Here is a 17046-nt window from a genome sequence, read left to right on the forward strand (position 1 = left end):
TGTAATATGTGAAATCACCCATGTATACATAAGTGTCCCATATAGTAGTCACACCCCTTGCTAATGCAATGAAAGCACATAGAGGGGTGTCATGTAAAGTAAATCATATACACCAACTAAATGAAGCCATCATCCTGATATTTTTTTAAATGAAAAGTGAGCAATGGTCAGCAATGCCCAGCTATGCTTACCAGGTTTAAGCATCACTTACATGTGGTTGCTAAGCAGCAGGTAGCTCAGCTAAGTGGATTTGTGCACTGTTAAGCACTGCTCATCAATTAACCCTTTAAGCACTGTTTAACCCAACTTAGCGGGTTCGTGTGTTGCTAAGCTGTGCTCAGCATTTTTGAAATGATCTAATAATGTCAAAGGGCAGGAATATGGCCTTATTTAAACCATGCAGGTGGGAATACAGCCATAACCTGTTTAGTTTGATCTTTGCAGGAACATGTCTGGCATTGGAGAGGGAGCATGCTTTCAGGCGCAGAGCTGGAGCATTCAGGAATCTAGGGTCATGGCTGAACTCCTTGTCAAAAACCATGATGAGAGACTGCTACAGAGCCAGTACCAGGGCTCAAAATACAAAACAGAGGCCTGGGACCATCTTGCATGTGATCTCACCAGTGCTACAGGCATCCCCCAGACTGGTGAGCAGGTACAGCACCACTATGCTGACCTAAAGCAGAAGAAGGGGGCACTCTTGGCCCAGTGGATCCAAGGTGCACTGGCACAGAATGATCAAGTAGTGAGTAAGTATCACTATCAAGTAGGTTGTAGTAAATACCAGCCTCAGAATGTGATAGACAGGTATGCATAATGTTTGTTTCTCTCCTCTACAACTGCAGCAAAGAGCGCTATGAACATTGAAGCCCATGGTGACAGATTGCTGAGACTGCGCTGACAGGCTGGTGAGTACAAATCTATTTTGCAGTATATTGTTCAAATAGCTAAGAAGTAGTACATTGCTTACACTTAGTAGGTATACTGTTACTGTGTGAACTGAATAAATAAAAATGTTTGACAGACTTAAATTGATGTGCAATAAAACTACCTAACAAACTGTTGTGTTTATTCTGGTATGTTGTTGTAGACATTTAGAATGTATACAGATTCTTCACAGTAAATGTGGATGTGACAGCATACATTAACTGAGTTTCTTCTGTGAACCTGCTGCAAGAAAACTGTAGATGGTGAAGCTGTAAAACAAGATATAACTTTAATGTGAAATATATACTGCACTAAGCTCTGAATTCTGAATAGTAACATGTAAAGGTTTAAATTGTGTTCCATCCAGCATTGCCTTGTGTTAACCTTTGCTTTCCAGATTGTAGTAATCCAAAGGATGAATGCACAGTGCAATAACTATCTGTCATGCATGCATCACAGGATTACAAGTTCAGACTGTCTAACCAAGACACTATTCAGCAGAAACCAGTGAAACTGAAAAAAACAGTTCCTCAGTATCTCAGTGTGATGAGAAATAGCTTAGTTGTTAATTTTGCACACACAGACATGGTTCAAATCCGGAGAGTGCTACTAAGATGTTTGCATAACTACAGACAAGGAATCAGGAATAAATGTAAAAACAGCCAGGTAGTGTTAACAGATATTTTCTCCACAGGTTGTACAGGTAAGGAAATGTTGGTAGTAGCTGTATGAAGGGTATACTAATAAACTGTGTACAACTGTTCAACTGCACCACTGCATGCCTGCAAATGACAGCAGGATAGGTACATACAACATGCACACTTCCCGATACATGTCTCTCGAGTGTCACACTGTTATGGCTAGTGGTCACTGCCAATAACCCTGGACACAGATAAGAAACCAGTTGAAATATGCCAGTAGTACACTCACATAGCACTTCGGGGTACTCCTTCTGTGCCAGATATGTAACCCTGACATGTACGAGTCCCCTCTAGTCATGTTGCCAGAGTTGTCACAATTTGCCCCATACCATTGCAGACTGACAGTTTAATAGGTATGTTTGTGATACAGAAGCTATGGGCCATAGGCAGATGTAAAGTGAGGGCAGACCTATAGAGTATTGAGCAGTACTGTTGTGGAAAATAGAAGCATCAACAGTTGTTAATTGACTTTTTGCATCTCCCCCACCCCTCATCTGGATAAATACTAAAATTCATATACTATAGGTATGTTTTATTTGAAACCTAATGTTGGGACTTGTGTTATATTATCGTTCATATATCTGATTATTTGCATGTTAACATACCTTGTTCAAATACCATTGTTGGTGGCCTGTTGTCATCAATGCTACTGGCATGCTGTTATGATGCATTCTGTTGTTCCATTTATGCATGTGTTTATTTTGCTATGCAACTGTTTCAAGCCTGCTTTATGGGGTTTATTGGAACACCCATGCATGCTGTTATAACTAATCTGGAAATGTGTTGTTCATGACTAACCAACATATTTTTTAAAACCTCAACACCATAGCACATTTGGGAAGGCAGATCCCAGTGGATCCGCTTGTCTCATCTCATCTGCCCTTGGCACTGAACCCCAGCATGTCTGGGACCCAACCCTCACCTTCCTCATCCACTGGTCCTGCATTACCTTTGGGTGGAATGGCCTCAGAGGATGGGGCCTGTCCTCCCTGGGAGTGGGCATGGACAGGAGCCTGTCACCCAGAGTCAGGTCCAGGGTTTGGTGCACAGCACCATCTGAACAGAGTTGAGGGCTGCCTGGTGCACCTCAAGGGGCAGGCCAGCCCTCCTGTCCAGCCCCCAGCACAACCACCTTTGGGGCTGAGAAGGAGCAGTAGTGACTGCCCATGGGTGGGGACCTCAGTCCCACTCTATCCCTTTGGGGGCTCATGGGCTTTGGATTCCCAACCACTCTCCCCATCAAAGGTGTTTATCCCCCTCATATGTCATATACCGCCCCTGTCTGCTGTCTTGTCTGTCTGCAAATACAACCTACCCCACCCAACCTACCTCCCCAAACATACCTGCAGCCTTTCCCCAACATTCAACTTTCACCTTAAAAAAGGGCATCTGTCCCAGAAAAAAACATTGCCCCATACATAGCTCTACATTTTCCCCATGTACAGTGAAACTAATAAATAAACCCACTGATTACTTTGCAAATGTCTGAGACAAACACCCCTGTGTGGTGTGAGACTGTAAATTCCAAATTCTATACATATAATGCACAACTGTTGCTGCCCAAGAAATGTAGAGCTATAGTCCTTTCCTACACCCGTCCTGCACATCCCTAGCTGCCTTTCATAATGTTTTACCCTCTGCTTGCCCCCATTTCACCACTTTCCTATCACCCTTTTTTTTCTTTAAAGAAAATTAGCACGGGTGTAAGTGGGAGTAAACGGTGCTAAGTGAAGCTAAGAGGGTTTATTTAACCATCTCTTAGCAATGCTTAGCACCACGCAAACCAGCTTACAACTGCTTAAAAGAGCCTTAATCACTCTGTCTCCATCAGCGTTTGTTCTGCCCAGCAACAAAATAATCAGCCCTGCCAAGTCTCAAAACTGGGATGCTGTGCACTACAATCACAGCAATGTACCACTGCACCACTTGAGCTGTGGGAATCTATAATGATTTTACAAGCATATCATTCATCCTGGTCATTTAATATTAATGAAGAAAAGTAGTCATTTCTTAGTCTGGAACCCAGAACCCTGTACACAACAATCACAGTAACATACCTCTACACCCTCTGAGCTGCAGGAATTTGTAATGTTTTTACAAACATATCATGCACAACATTCATTCAACATAAGGGGGAATTCTACATCCGTAGTACTGTTATAGACATATAAATGTATATATACATACCAATATATATATATATATATATATATATATATATATATATATTTGTGTGTGTGTGTCATACAGAGCTATATAGATAGATAACCAACCTCTTACTGCAACATATCTGCAAAAAGCCTGCCAAACGGGGGGGGGGGGGATAATGGGCAAACAATAGTGACATATTTCAAATATGGCTATCATACACATAGAAGTCTGCTAGAGTGACATGGTGTGCTTTTACATACAATGCCAGACAGATTACAGGTCTGAAACACAAATGAATGTCAACATTTACTGATGTCAATGCTCACATCATCCCAGTGATTTTTCAGAAACCCACAACTGTTGTGGCCAACAGACAAAACAAATAAGTCACACTTCAGGACAGTGTCTAGACATCTGGAAAGTGGAGAGGTATGACCGCAGTCATGTAACAGAATGGAAAAACCCATGACAGCCACCAACCATGTCACCAAGCACCTTCTGAACCACAGTAAGACCGACATGACACTAACCCAAATCAGCTCTGGCCAATTACCTATGTATATCCAAATATATCATGCACTATAGGGATGGAACCATAGGGGAAAAGCAAATAGTGGTGCATAAATGTCCACCCACAACCATTTGCACCACAGTCACAGCAACATACCAGTACCCTAAATGAACTCTAGAGTAGAATGATTGTTTTGAATGAACATATTCTGATTCCCATTTACACAATACACTGACAGATACTGGCCCAGCTCACAGTGTACTGGAAATCCTGAGGTGTTACAGGAACTTTCTCAGCCTTCCCCAACAAACATACACACCTGATAGACCAACAGCAGCCATAGCAGCATGCACAGTCAGATAGAAAAAGGATCTGATCTATAACACTCACATCTACTACTCTCTCTACCCAGCCAAACAAACATCTACACACAACACTGCTACACAATCTTTGCAGTTGCTTCACAATGGCCAGACATACATAACTCTCATATGTACAGATTTGCACAGAATGTCCAGGGTGTGAGACCATGTTCATGGCCACTGACACATACCACTTCCAGGAGTCTGCTAAGACAATAGGATGAGACCTTGAGTGCAGTCAATAAATAATGATATCACATACCCCTGATCCTGTTACTGCAAGACATCTGGACAAAGCATGACATACTTGGGGGACAGAGGGACAGAAAGAGGGACATATCTCATATAATGGTGTTACAAACTGTAACAGCTGACAGTGTCACATGCTTTATTGTAGCATAACATCCCTGAAGGATATGATGTCAGAAACACCAATGGATGTCAACAGTTACTCTGACCACAATCCTCACAGTATCCTGCTGCTTCCACAAAAACAGATGTTGTCTGAGGAACAGACTAAACATAACAGGTGAAACCCTGGGCAGTGTGTGGACATCAGGACAGTTTAGAGGTATGTCAGAAACATATCACTGTCAGACATCAAGTCACACAGAAAATGCATGTCCAGATGAACCCTGTTAAATTAGCAACCCTCTATGTGTATAACAGCACCACTGACTTACAAAATGTACCCAATTCTGGAACTTTGTTCCCCATGTTGCTGGGCTGTCTTCACATGTCTTCTCCTGAGAGGTATTCCTATCTACTGTCTGTGAAGCTGTAGCACCCACACCTCCATAATGTCCTCCACACAGGGAAGGAAAAGGGGCAAGGCACACATGAAGGCTGTAATTATAGCACTGTGTTGCTATGGGATTGGCAAATGGAAAGACAGCACAGCTGCTCTGGATGAAAGTAACAAGTGGGAGACACTGATTGGTGCACAGGCCATCACCTACTCATGAGCAGTACCTACAAAAGGCAAGCTGCTGCCTATGCAACACAGGTCTCAACCCATCTACACAAAGACAGACTATGACTACACAAACCTAACCATTTGCATTGTTGTGAGGGAACTCTTGAGCACTATAACAGGTATGTCAATCATGTAAGCACGTAATGGAATGCAGAAGACGGGATGCAATAATGTGAAATGGGACATTAAACACTAGGCCACAACAAGACCTGCTGGAATCGCATGCTGCTTTCCAGCACCTATGGCCATTACTGCTTGCCCTGCCTGCATTGACATGGAGCACAGCTCTGGCCCCAGAGTCACCCCAGCAAAGGTCAGCTCATGTGGGACTACTACTGGGGTCTCTGTTGTCCAATATTGAGTGTGTCACTGGTAGGCCAGCTACCTGGGATTTTGTAATTAGTCATATGTCACCTGTGAATGCTACTCTGATATATATGCTTGTGTTACAAATGTAAGATGTGCACATAGGGTATGTGCATACTACACAACAGGTGCAGATGTGTGTGTTGAACTGTATGTGATATACTGAGCATATACCTGACAACTGTCCAGAGTATTGCAGACTGTCCACACGTCTGCCTCATATTTGTAGTCAATGCCTCAGACAGTTGAGTATTATCTGCACATCACTGGCAACCCATTAAAGACTGAAGTCATAAAAAGTTAGCATACATTTCATTGTCAGATTTCATATTCTGCAGAGTACACCTGTGAATGTGACACTGTCTTTGCTGACAACTAAGTGTGTTTCAGCTAGATTCATAAAGTGACACTGTTTACTGGCCTTTGCCCACCACTGATATGTGCTTTTGTGCAGATGTCTTACTCTAACAGGAGCAAGGTGTATTACCATGACACCCATGTCAATGCAAGCATACCTTGTCCTTTAGGATGCTAACATTTTTGCAGTCACTGACACCTGCTTTCTAGCTGTGGAGAGCACACCAACCTTGTCAGGTCACTCATCCCATCATACATGTAGACCCTAAATAGAGGACTGCAAAGCCATAGGAGGTGGAGTATTGAACATTACCATACATGTACACACCTCCAGACTGGACAAATATTATGTCACATGAGTGACATCCCGAGTGCAGTTAACAGTTGACAAAACACCTACTCAATTCATAGCTAGCTACAGGCCTCCAAACATGACTATGGACACCCACCACACATATTGGGACCTGCTGAAATCTGTTAGGATTTAATCATCTACATTGTTCCTGAGTGACTTCAAATACCCAACCATAGTGTGCCTGACCTATGAAACCGGAACATGAATGCACATATATTCTTTGGCTTTGTAAATGGCAATGCAGTGGATCAGCCAGTCAACACTCTTACAGCAGGTGGGAATCTTATGTACCTGGTTCTATCCAACATGAGTAGCCACTGTAGCACTCATACAGTGTCATCCTCCTTGGTAATATCTGACCATATAGCCATCACTGTTCAGGTCACCATCTCCCCTGCTTCCCCCCTTTATAGTGTCAAACAGAATGAATTATACACAAATGATTATAAATCCCCTCAGAGTAGGTAGAAGTAGCTGTACAGCCAATGTCCCATTTGTTGAAACTAGCAGCAGTGTCCAAGTCCACACCACAATACTATGTGGGCACCCACATAGCTGTATGGACTCAGCAGGACCTGACAGGACAACATCATCCCCCTCAAGGTAGGGTAAATGCCTGTGCTGGATGGCAGTAATATACAAATACCATAATAGGTGGAAATAATTGCTGGATGGGCCAAGAAGGAACAGGTGCCTCATCAGAAGCAATGTTAACCTTGATCTGTACAAGCAAATAATGGCACAGGTGATGTACCCTTAAGCTGTCTTTGAGTGCAAATCAGACACATCTACCAAGGCAAATCACGAGGCCTTCCACACATGTCTGCACTTCCAGAGACAACACACAAATCTGCTCTGTAGTGGTGGTCAATAACACTACATGCACATACGACATAGATATAGGCAACCAGCTGCAGACAGGTGAAGTGTAAACATCACCCCCTGTCCCCCCAGTGGTACACATGTGTATGTACAGCACCTGCCCTCCTCCCTTCATCATCAGAAAGCAGGTCCATAATGCCTTCTCAAAGGCAACACACAGAGGTCTCCATAGTCATGATACCATCCCTGGCTGCATCCCACATGAACACAGGCATGGGCTGTCAGATCCATTCTGCACTTTAGTCAACCACAGCCTGAGCACTGGTGTCATCCTACCTGCACAGAAGAAAGCCACTGTCATCCCTATACACAAAGGTGGAGCATTCCACCAACCCAGCCAATCAGATGCACATCAGCCTAAGTAGCCTGCTCTGCAAGGGCATGGGAGGCGATATCAAGAACATTATGAACAGGGACATCAGCAACATCAAAATGGCTGGGCCTACATACCATGGTATTATCAAAGGGAGATCAGGGCTAGGAAACCTGACTGACCTTTCTGCAGTGGTCAGCAAACACAGGGACAAGGGAAAGATGGTGAAAAATACCGACCTTCACCTAGTCCAATCCTCTCACACTAACCCTAGGTGGACAGGATACATAAACTTACACAGCTTGGCACCAAATTGTAGGTTACCAGATGGGTAGCTAACTGGCCCAATGATAGTAGCCACTCAGTCAAAGTAGTAGAACCCATCTCTAATACTGCATTCATCCACAATGATGTACCTCAAGGATTGGTCTGGGGCCCTCTACTGTGTGAGATATATGTATGTGAGGTACAGGACAATAGCCCCATTGGGGCTGTGAAGGTGGAGTCATGACTGGCCGCAGGTGGGGATGTCAGTGCCACCATAGCCATATATGGGCTCATGGGCCTCTGATTCCTGAACACCCTCCCCGTCCAAGGTGTTTACCCCCACATGTGTTATACACCACCCCTGACTGCTGTCCTGTGTGTCTTGTCTGTTTCCCTACCCAACCTACCTCCTCAGATGTACCAACAGTCCTTCCCCAACATCACACTCTCACATTAACAAAGAAAAAAAAGGCATCTGTCCTCAAAATATTATTGCCCCATACATAGCTGTCCATTTTGCATAGGTGTCCACTTGACACGTAATCTGGTTCAACTGGCTTGACAACACATTTCTTTTGTCCTCACCCCTCTCTCTGTGATTTGAGTGTCCAAATTCACCTCCAAATTCCGTAAAAATACACAGGTGTTGCTGTCTAAGAAATGGACAGCTATGGACCTTCCCTACACCTGGCCTGCACATCCTTAGCTACCTGTCATATTGTTTTTCCCCCTGCGTTACCCTTTCTCACTGCTTTTCCATAACCCTTTTTTCTTTTCTTTTAAAGGAATTAGCGCTGGTGTAAGTGGCAGTAAGCAGGAGTAAGTGAGTTTGCATGATGGTAAGTAAAGCCAAAACGGATTAAGCATCACTATGGTTAACAATATATTGATATTGCTTAACATTGCGCCAACCCAAGCAAACCCACTTAAAGCGACTTAAAACTGCTTTAACCACTCTATCTCCATCAGCCACTGTTCTGCCTAGCAACAAAATAATCAGCCCTGTCGAGTCTCAAACCCAGGATCCTGTCACTACAGTCAGAACAATGTACCACTACACCATTTGAGCTGTAGGGAATTTGAATACTTTTTCAAACATATCATGGAGTAGAGTCATTCAACAGTAGGGAAAAAGCTCCGTGGAATCACTCAGGTTTTTATATATACGTATACGGATATATATACATGGAGATACATATATATGAAAAATATAGTAACACACAGACACACACACACACACACACACACACACATATATATATATATATATATATATATATATATATAAATATATTTTATATGTATGTATATATATATATATATATATATATATATATATATATATATATATATATATATATATATATATATATATATATATGGTTTACATGCATATGACCGAGCGACTGATGGTTGAAACTCGGTTTCCACGAACCTATATGTCGAAGCTCCAGGTGTCGAATGCTCAGAATGTTGTAAAAAATTCAGAATTCGACATTTCCAACTGCTCTACCACCTAAAGAAGCGCTACCATAGGTCAAAAAAGGGGGGGGGGTGTTTTGTGGTTCAACATAATTGCATTCGCAATTATGCGAAGTCACCGTACTGCCGTCGAACATTTTCTGGTCGGCCATCTATCGGCCGACCAAATGCATGTATACCTATATATATATATATATATTTATATATGGATCTAGGACTTATGGACGAATGTGCAAAGTCCCGAATCTATAATCACCGAACATATATTAACGAAAGCGCTTTCACCGAAAAAGCGCTTTCGTTAATATATGTTTTAAAAAAAAAAAAAAAGAAAGAAATCTACGTTTATGCAGGGGGGCTTCACCCCCCTGCACCCCCCAACCCCCTACTTTAATATTCTCACTCCAAGACCACATTACAGTGAGGAAAAGGGAATGTTCCCTTATCCACACCATAGTGCGGTCTTGCAAACAGGTATACTTATGCGAAAGTGCTTCTTTGGTGAAAAACACTTTCACGCAAGTATGCCAAACCGAAATTAGTTTTGGTGATTTTGTCTTCAGGGATCTGTACGGATCCCATGTATATATATATATATATATATATATATATATATATATATATATATATATATATATATATATATATTATATATATATATATATATATATATATGAATATATATATACATATATATATATATATATATATATATATATATATATATATATATATATGAATATATATATACATATATATATATATATATATATATATATATATATATATATATATATATAAAATATATATATATATATATATATATATATATATATATATATATACATACATACATGCTCATAACATGTAGTGCACTCATATCTCAGTACCATACCTCTCAACCTGTTAGTGCAAGAAATCTGGGCCAAGGTTGTAACACTGGGGGGACAATGGACCACAACTAGGGACATATTTCAAATATTGCTCTTAGAAATGTAGAAAGTTGCTTGAGTAACAGGGTTTGTTTCAGCATACATGTTCTGAAGGATATGAGGTCTGGAACTAAAATTATGTCATCATTTACTGACAGACATCTACAGATCTTCTCAGTGATTTACCAGAGAAATTAGAATAAATCATGGAATAGAGACAAAATATGAGCAATAAACCTGGATGTTCTGCAGCAATCTGGAGAGTTGAGAGGTATGCTCAGAACCCCTAAGTTCAACAAATCTGGACCAAGCCTGACAAAGTGGAGGGAAAAAACCATGACAGTAGGGACATATCTGAAATACTTGACTAGATAAGTTGAGACAGTTGCTACAGTAACACTGACTGTTCTAACAGATATTGACTGATATAGCAGAACTCTAAGACTCAATTGCTTCTCAGTAGTTAGTGCTTGAAATCCTTACACCATCCCACTGATTTGTCAGACATACATAACAGTTATGGAGACCAGAACAAAGATATGAGCCAGAGAACTGGACATCCTACAAATATCTGGGCATAACATGACAGTGGGGAAAGTACATGTCACCAAGCACCATCCAAGCTACAGTCAGACTGACACAACACTACCCCAAATCAGCTATGGGGAATTACATGTACATTTGCAAATATATCATGCACTACAGGGTTGGAACAGTAGTGAAAAACAGTCAGCGGTGTGAGCCTGCATACCCACAACCAATTTCAACACAGTCACAGTGACTTACCTCATATAAATTTCTGTTCAGTGTTAATAAGCCAAATGAACAGTAGAGTATAATGACTGTGTGAACATAAATATCATGTCAGACACTCACACAGTACCTCTACATATACTGCCCCAAGTCACACAGTGTAGTCTGACTCCTGCAGTGGTATGGAGCATGTCTCAGTCTGCCCCTACACACATATACAGCTGATAGACCACCAGAAACTGGAGCAGCATGCAAGTCAGATAGAAAAGGAACCATGACATTTAAATGTATCTCCCTCCCTACACAACACAACAAACATGGACACACTACACTGCTACACAATCCTGTTAACAATTGCTACACATACACATACACAGACCCTCCAACTGTACAGATTCCCACAGAATGTCCAGGCTCTGTCCTCATATATATGGCCCCTTCCTCATAACATGTCTGGCATTCTGCTACATCCCTTGGATGATATCAGGAAGGAAGGCACTAACTAATGATATACCATACCTATCAACCTCTTACTGCATGACATCTGGACAAAGCCTGACATAAATGGGGACAGAGGCCCAAACACAGGAGCATAACTGAAATATTGCTTTTATACACTGAGAAAGTTACTAGTGTTACAGGGTTTGTTGTAACATATCTTAACTGAGGGATATGAAGTCAGAAACACAAATGGAAGTTAGCATTTACTGACTGCAATACCCAGGATATGCTACTGATTTGCCAAGGACAACAACTGTCGGAAGACCAGACCAAATATAAGAGTCCAGCCTCTGGCCATTCTGCAGATAGCACTACAGTTGAGAGTTATGTTAACCACATAACACTGTCAAACTGAGACCCACACAGAATATCCATGTCCACACAAGCCCTGTTAAACTAGCATGAGTCCAGATGTATAGCAGCAATACTTACATTCTGTCCTTAAGTCTAGAACTTTCTCCCCAATTTTGCTGGGCTGTCACCACAGTTTAAGTTGTAAGAGGTATTTCCAACTACCCTCTGTGATGCTGTTGTTTGCATACCTTCATGAAGTCCTTCTTACAGGCAAGGAAAAGGGGCAATGCCCACATGAAGTACTCAATTATAGGAGTGTGTTGCCATGCCATTGGCTATAGGAATAACAACACAGCTGTTCAGCATGCAGTTGACAAGTAGGGAACACCAACTGGTGCACAGGCCATCAGCTGCTCATGAGCATGACCTACTAAATCAAGCTGCTGCCTGTGCAAAACTGATGTATACCTTACATCTGAGAGAGAGAGACAGACACACACACAGACCATGAATAAAATAAAAAGACTCGGAAACTATGTTTGAAAAAAAAAGCACGTCAAACAAGTAAGCATGTAATGGAATGCAGTAGGGAGGTATGTAATAATGGGAAATAGGAAGTTTAACAAATATGTCTCAACAAGACTTGCTGTACTGCTATATTGCTTATCAGCACCTATGGCCATATCATCTGGGTGTGTCTGCAGTGACATAGATCACAGTTCATGTCCCTGAGTCACCCCAGGAAAGGATGGCTCACGTATGACTACTACTGGAGTGTCTGTTGGTCAATACTGACTGTGACACTGCTAGGACAGCTACTGAGATGTCGGAGATATCCATATGTTACTTCTGAATACCGCTATGAGAAACATGTTTGTCTCACAAATCTGAGAGACCTAAACAGGGTATGTGCATAGTAAACTACTGTCACAGACGTGTGTGTTGAACTGCATGTGATATACTTAGGTCATACCATTCAACTGTCCAGTGTTATACATACTGACCATATGTGTGGCTCACATTTGTAGTCATTTACTCATAAGGGTTGAGTTATGTCCCACAACTCATTGGCAAATCTGTGAAGACTGACATTAGAACATAATAGCATACGTATGAGTGTCAGACATCCTCCAGGATATTTCTGTGCATGCAAAGCCTACTGTGCTATCAACTGACTTAAGTGTGTCACAGAAATATTAACAAAGTGTCAGTAAGTTGGCCCATTGCTCCCCATTTATGTTTGCCATCCTCCAGATGTCCTGCTTTAACAGATTGAGAGGTATGACTGAGCAGGAAGAGTGCAAATACAGTGTGCCATACTGACATAGAACAGAAATTTATATCAGGTATTACCTGTGCACATATATGTATGAGTAGGTGTAGCTGGAAGCCTCAAAACAACAGATACAAAATGTCAGGGAAATAAACTATACATGTTGTACATGTGTGTAATCTTAGTTTTATCTTAGTTTCAGTGCATCCAACAGACATAGATTTCCACAGCTACTGGTTGTTGCAATGCCCTGACAGAAACATGGGTATTAGAATAAGCATGATTATCCAGTTGAAATTGGAGATGTGTTGAACTGTGTTATGACCATGTGTCCATGCCTTCTACAAACAGCTATATAAGGACCTACATAAGCTGTATGGACTCAGCAATACTTGACTTGTAAAACCTGCCTCCACCAAAATGGAGTAATCCCCTTTGGTGGACAGCAGCAATACACAAACCACATAATCGGTCACTATATTGGCTGTACAAGGACAATTAGGAGCAGGTACCAACTTGGAAGCAGGTCAACCTTTGTCTGAACAAACATGTAAGGTCACAGGTGTGTCACTGTAAGGCTAACTATGAGTACAAATTGGACACATCCACCAAGGTCAGTCACAAGGCTGTCTATACATATCTCTTCCATCTCAGAAGCAACAACCCAACCCACCCTGTACTGGTGGTCAATCGCACCACATACACACACAGCATAGCTATAGTCATCCCACTGCAGACAGGTTAAGGGAAAACATCACCCCCTGTCCCACCATCAGTATAGGTGGATATGCACAGCACCCACACCCCTCTCCTCATCATCAGGAAGCAGGTACATAATGCCTACTCAAAGGCAACAAAATAAGTCTCCATGGGACCTGATAACATCCCTGTCTGCATCCTACATGAACTCAGGCATATGCTTCCAACTCCATTACACACCATACTCAAGCAAAGCCTGAACACCATTGCCACCCCATCTGCAAGGAAGATGGCCACTGTCATCCCTCTACACAAAGGTGAACGATGAATGTTGGATTATGCAATTTACTGGCTCTCATTGGGGGGGACATGACACATCAGGACCAGGAGTGCAATGCAAGTTCATAGCGTGCTGATAGATGACAGGGGTATGATGTGGTCATATGTGATGGCTAATGATAAAAATGTTGATGCTTAGGTTCTGTAAAGAATGTTGACCAACTAATGAGATCCTGTAATGTGTTTCCCTGTTTATGTCTTCCAGGTGACATGCCACTTGTCCATCAGCCACAGTATTCTGCAGCTGAAAATGAGGCTATCATTGACCTTATCATCCAGCACCATGGGGTGATGTTTGGCCATAGGCCACAAGATCTGTGGCTGTGGACTGCCCTGTGGGATAAGCTGGTCCACAGGGTGAACAACAGTGGCCACCATGGCCGCACATACAGTCAGGTCAGGCATCGTATGACTGACCTGATCCTGCCCGGCAAAGGGCTGCTGCCGTGCCAGGGACTGTAACACCACAGGTGGGAGTCCTGCCACACGGGTCCCGCTTATGGCAACAGAGGAGCTCCTTGCCAACTTTAGGGTAGCCCCCACACACCAGCCAACACAAGAAACACAAGTCATGGAGGTGGGTGGCACCCAAGCAACAGGCCACAGTGCACATCAATTGAATCATGTAGCGGTCACACTGGCTTCTGTATGTATCTAGATGCAGATGTGAGTTCAAACTGTATTTGTGGGTGGGGTTTAGCAATGCACACAAGTGCACATCTATGGTGAAGGACAGCAAATTGTGTACTATCAGAGCTTGTACTGAACATGTGCAGGAAAGTAGCATTCATCTTGTACCAATGCCAAATGTGAGTCTGCTGACAATACCTTCCCCCCACAACTACATAGGTACTTCTGGTCTGGATGTGGGACAGCAGGCTGAAGACAGTGAGTATGGGCTTGCCCTGTTGTGGATCACCAGTACCCCAGGCATGTTAAGGTCATGCATTTTACCATGCACACAACTGTTACTTTCAACCATATTGTGATATCTCTCACAACCACTCAAAAACGGTCTTGAAAAAATATTGTGATATCTACATGTTCACTTGTGGTGGGATTAACTGCATTGCATCACAATGATCATCACAAGGTCTTATTTGCAGGAGGTGTAACATATCTGTAGCATACTTCACAACCGTTCATCGCAAGAAATCTGGACAAAAACTGACAAAATGGGGGGACAAAGGCCCAAAACTAGGGACATATTTTATAAATTAGTGTTATACAGTGCATATAAATGGTGTACACACACACACCTGTTAAAATGACAGGTATTTGTGATATACAAAAATGAGATTACAATAAAACATTTCCAAACTCTTCCAACTTTTCATGTGACCTATAAGCTGGACAATTCAATTGTAAAACAAACAAATCTGTTAGGTGAACAATTATGGCCATGTATACCTATATATATATATATATATATATATATATATATGGATCTAGGACTGGACTTATGGACGAATGTGCAAAGTCCCGAATCTATAATCACCGAACATATATTAACGAAAGCGCTTTCACCGAAAAAGCGCTTTCGTTAATATATGTTAAAAAAAAAAAGAAAGAAATCTACGTTTATGCAGGGGGGCTTCACCCCCCTGCACCCCCCACCCCCCTACTTTAATATTCTCACTCCAAGAACACATTACAGTGAGGAAAAGGGAATGTTCCCTTATCCACACCATAGTGCGGTCTCGCAAACAGGCATACTTACGCAAAAGTGCTTCTTTGGTGAAAAGCACTTTCACGCAAGTATGCCAAACCGAAATTAGTTTTGGTGATTTTGTCTTCAGGGATCTGTACGGATCCCATGTATATATATATATATATTATATACATATACATATATATATATATATATATATATATATATATATATATATATAATATATATATATTATATATATATATGAATATATATATACATATATATATAATATATATATATTTGATATATATATATATATATATATATATATATATATATATATATATATATATATATATATATATATATATATATATATATATATATATATATATATATATACATACATGCTCATAACATGTAGTGCACTCATATCTCAGTACCATACCTCTCAACCTGTTAGTGCAAGAAATGTGGGCCAAGGTTGTAACACTGGGGGGACAATGGACCACAACTAGGGACATATTTCAAATATTGCTCTTAGAAATGTAGAAAGTTGCTTGAGTAACAGGGTTTGTTTCAGCATACAAATTCTGAAGGATATGAGGTCTGGAACTAAAATTATGTCATCATTTACTGACAGACATCCTCAGATCTTCTCAGTGATTTACCAGAGAAATTAGAATAAATCATGGAATAGAGACAAAATATGAGCAATAAACCTGGATGTTCTGCAGCAATCTGGCCAGTTGAGAGGTATGCTCAGAACCCCATAAGTTCAACAAATCTGGACCAAGCCTGACAAAGTGGAGGGAAAGAACAATGACAGTAGGGACATATCTGAAATACTTGACTAGATAAGTTGAGACAGTTGCTACAGTAACACTGTCTGTTCTAACATATATTGACTGATATAGCAGAACTCTAAGACTCAATTGCTTCTTAGTAGTT

Source organism: Protopterus annectens, chromosome 2.part2, assembly GCF_019279795.1.
Source record: "Protopterus annectens isolate FY-2018-M chromosome 2.part2, PAN1.0, whole genome shotgun sequence".
NCBI classification, from domain to species: Eukaryota; Metazoa; Chordata; order Ceratodontiformes; family Protopteridae; genus Protopterus; species Protopterus annectens.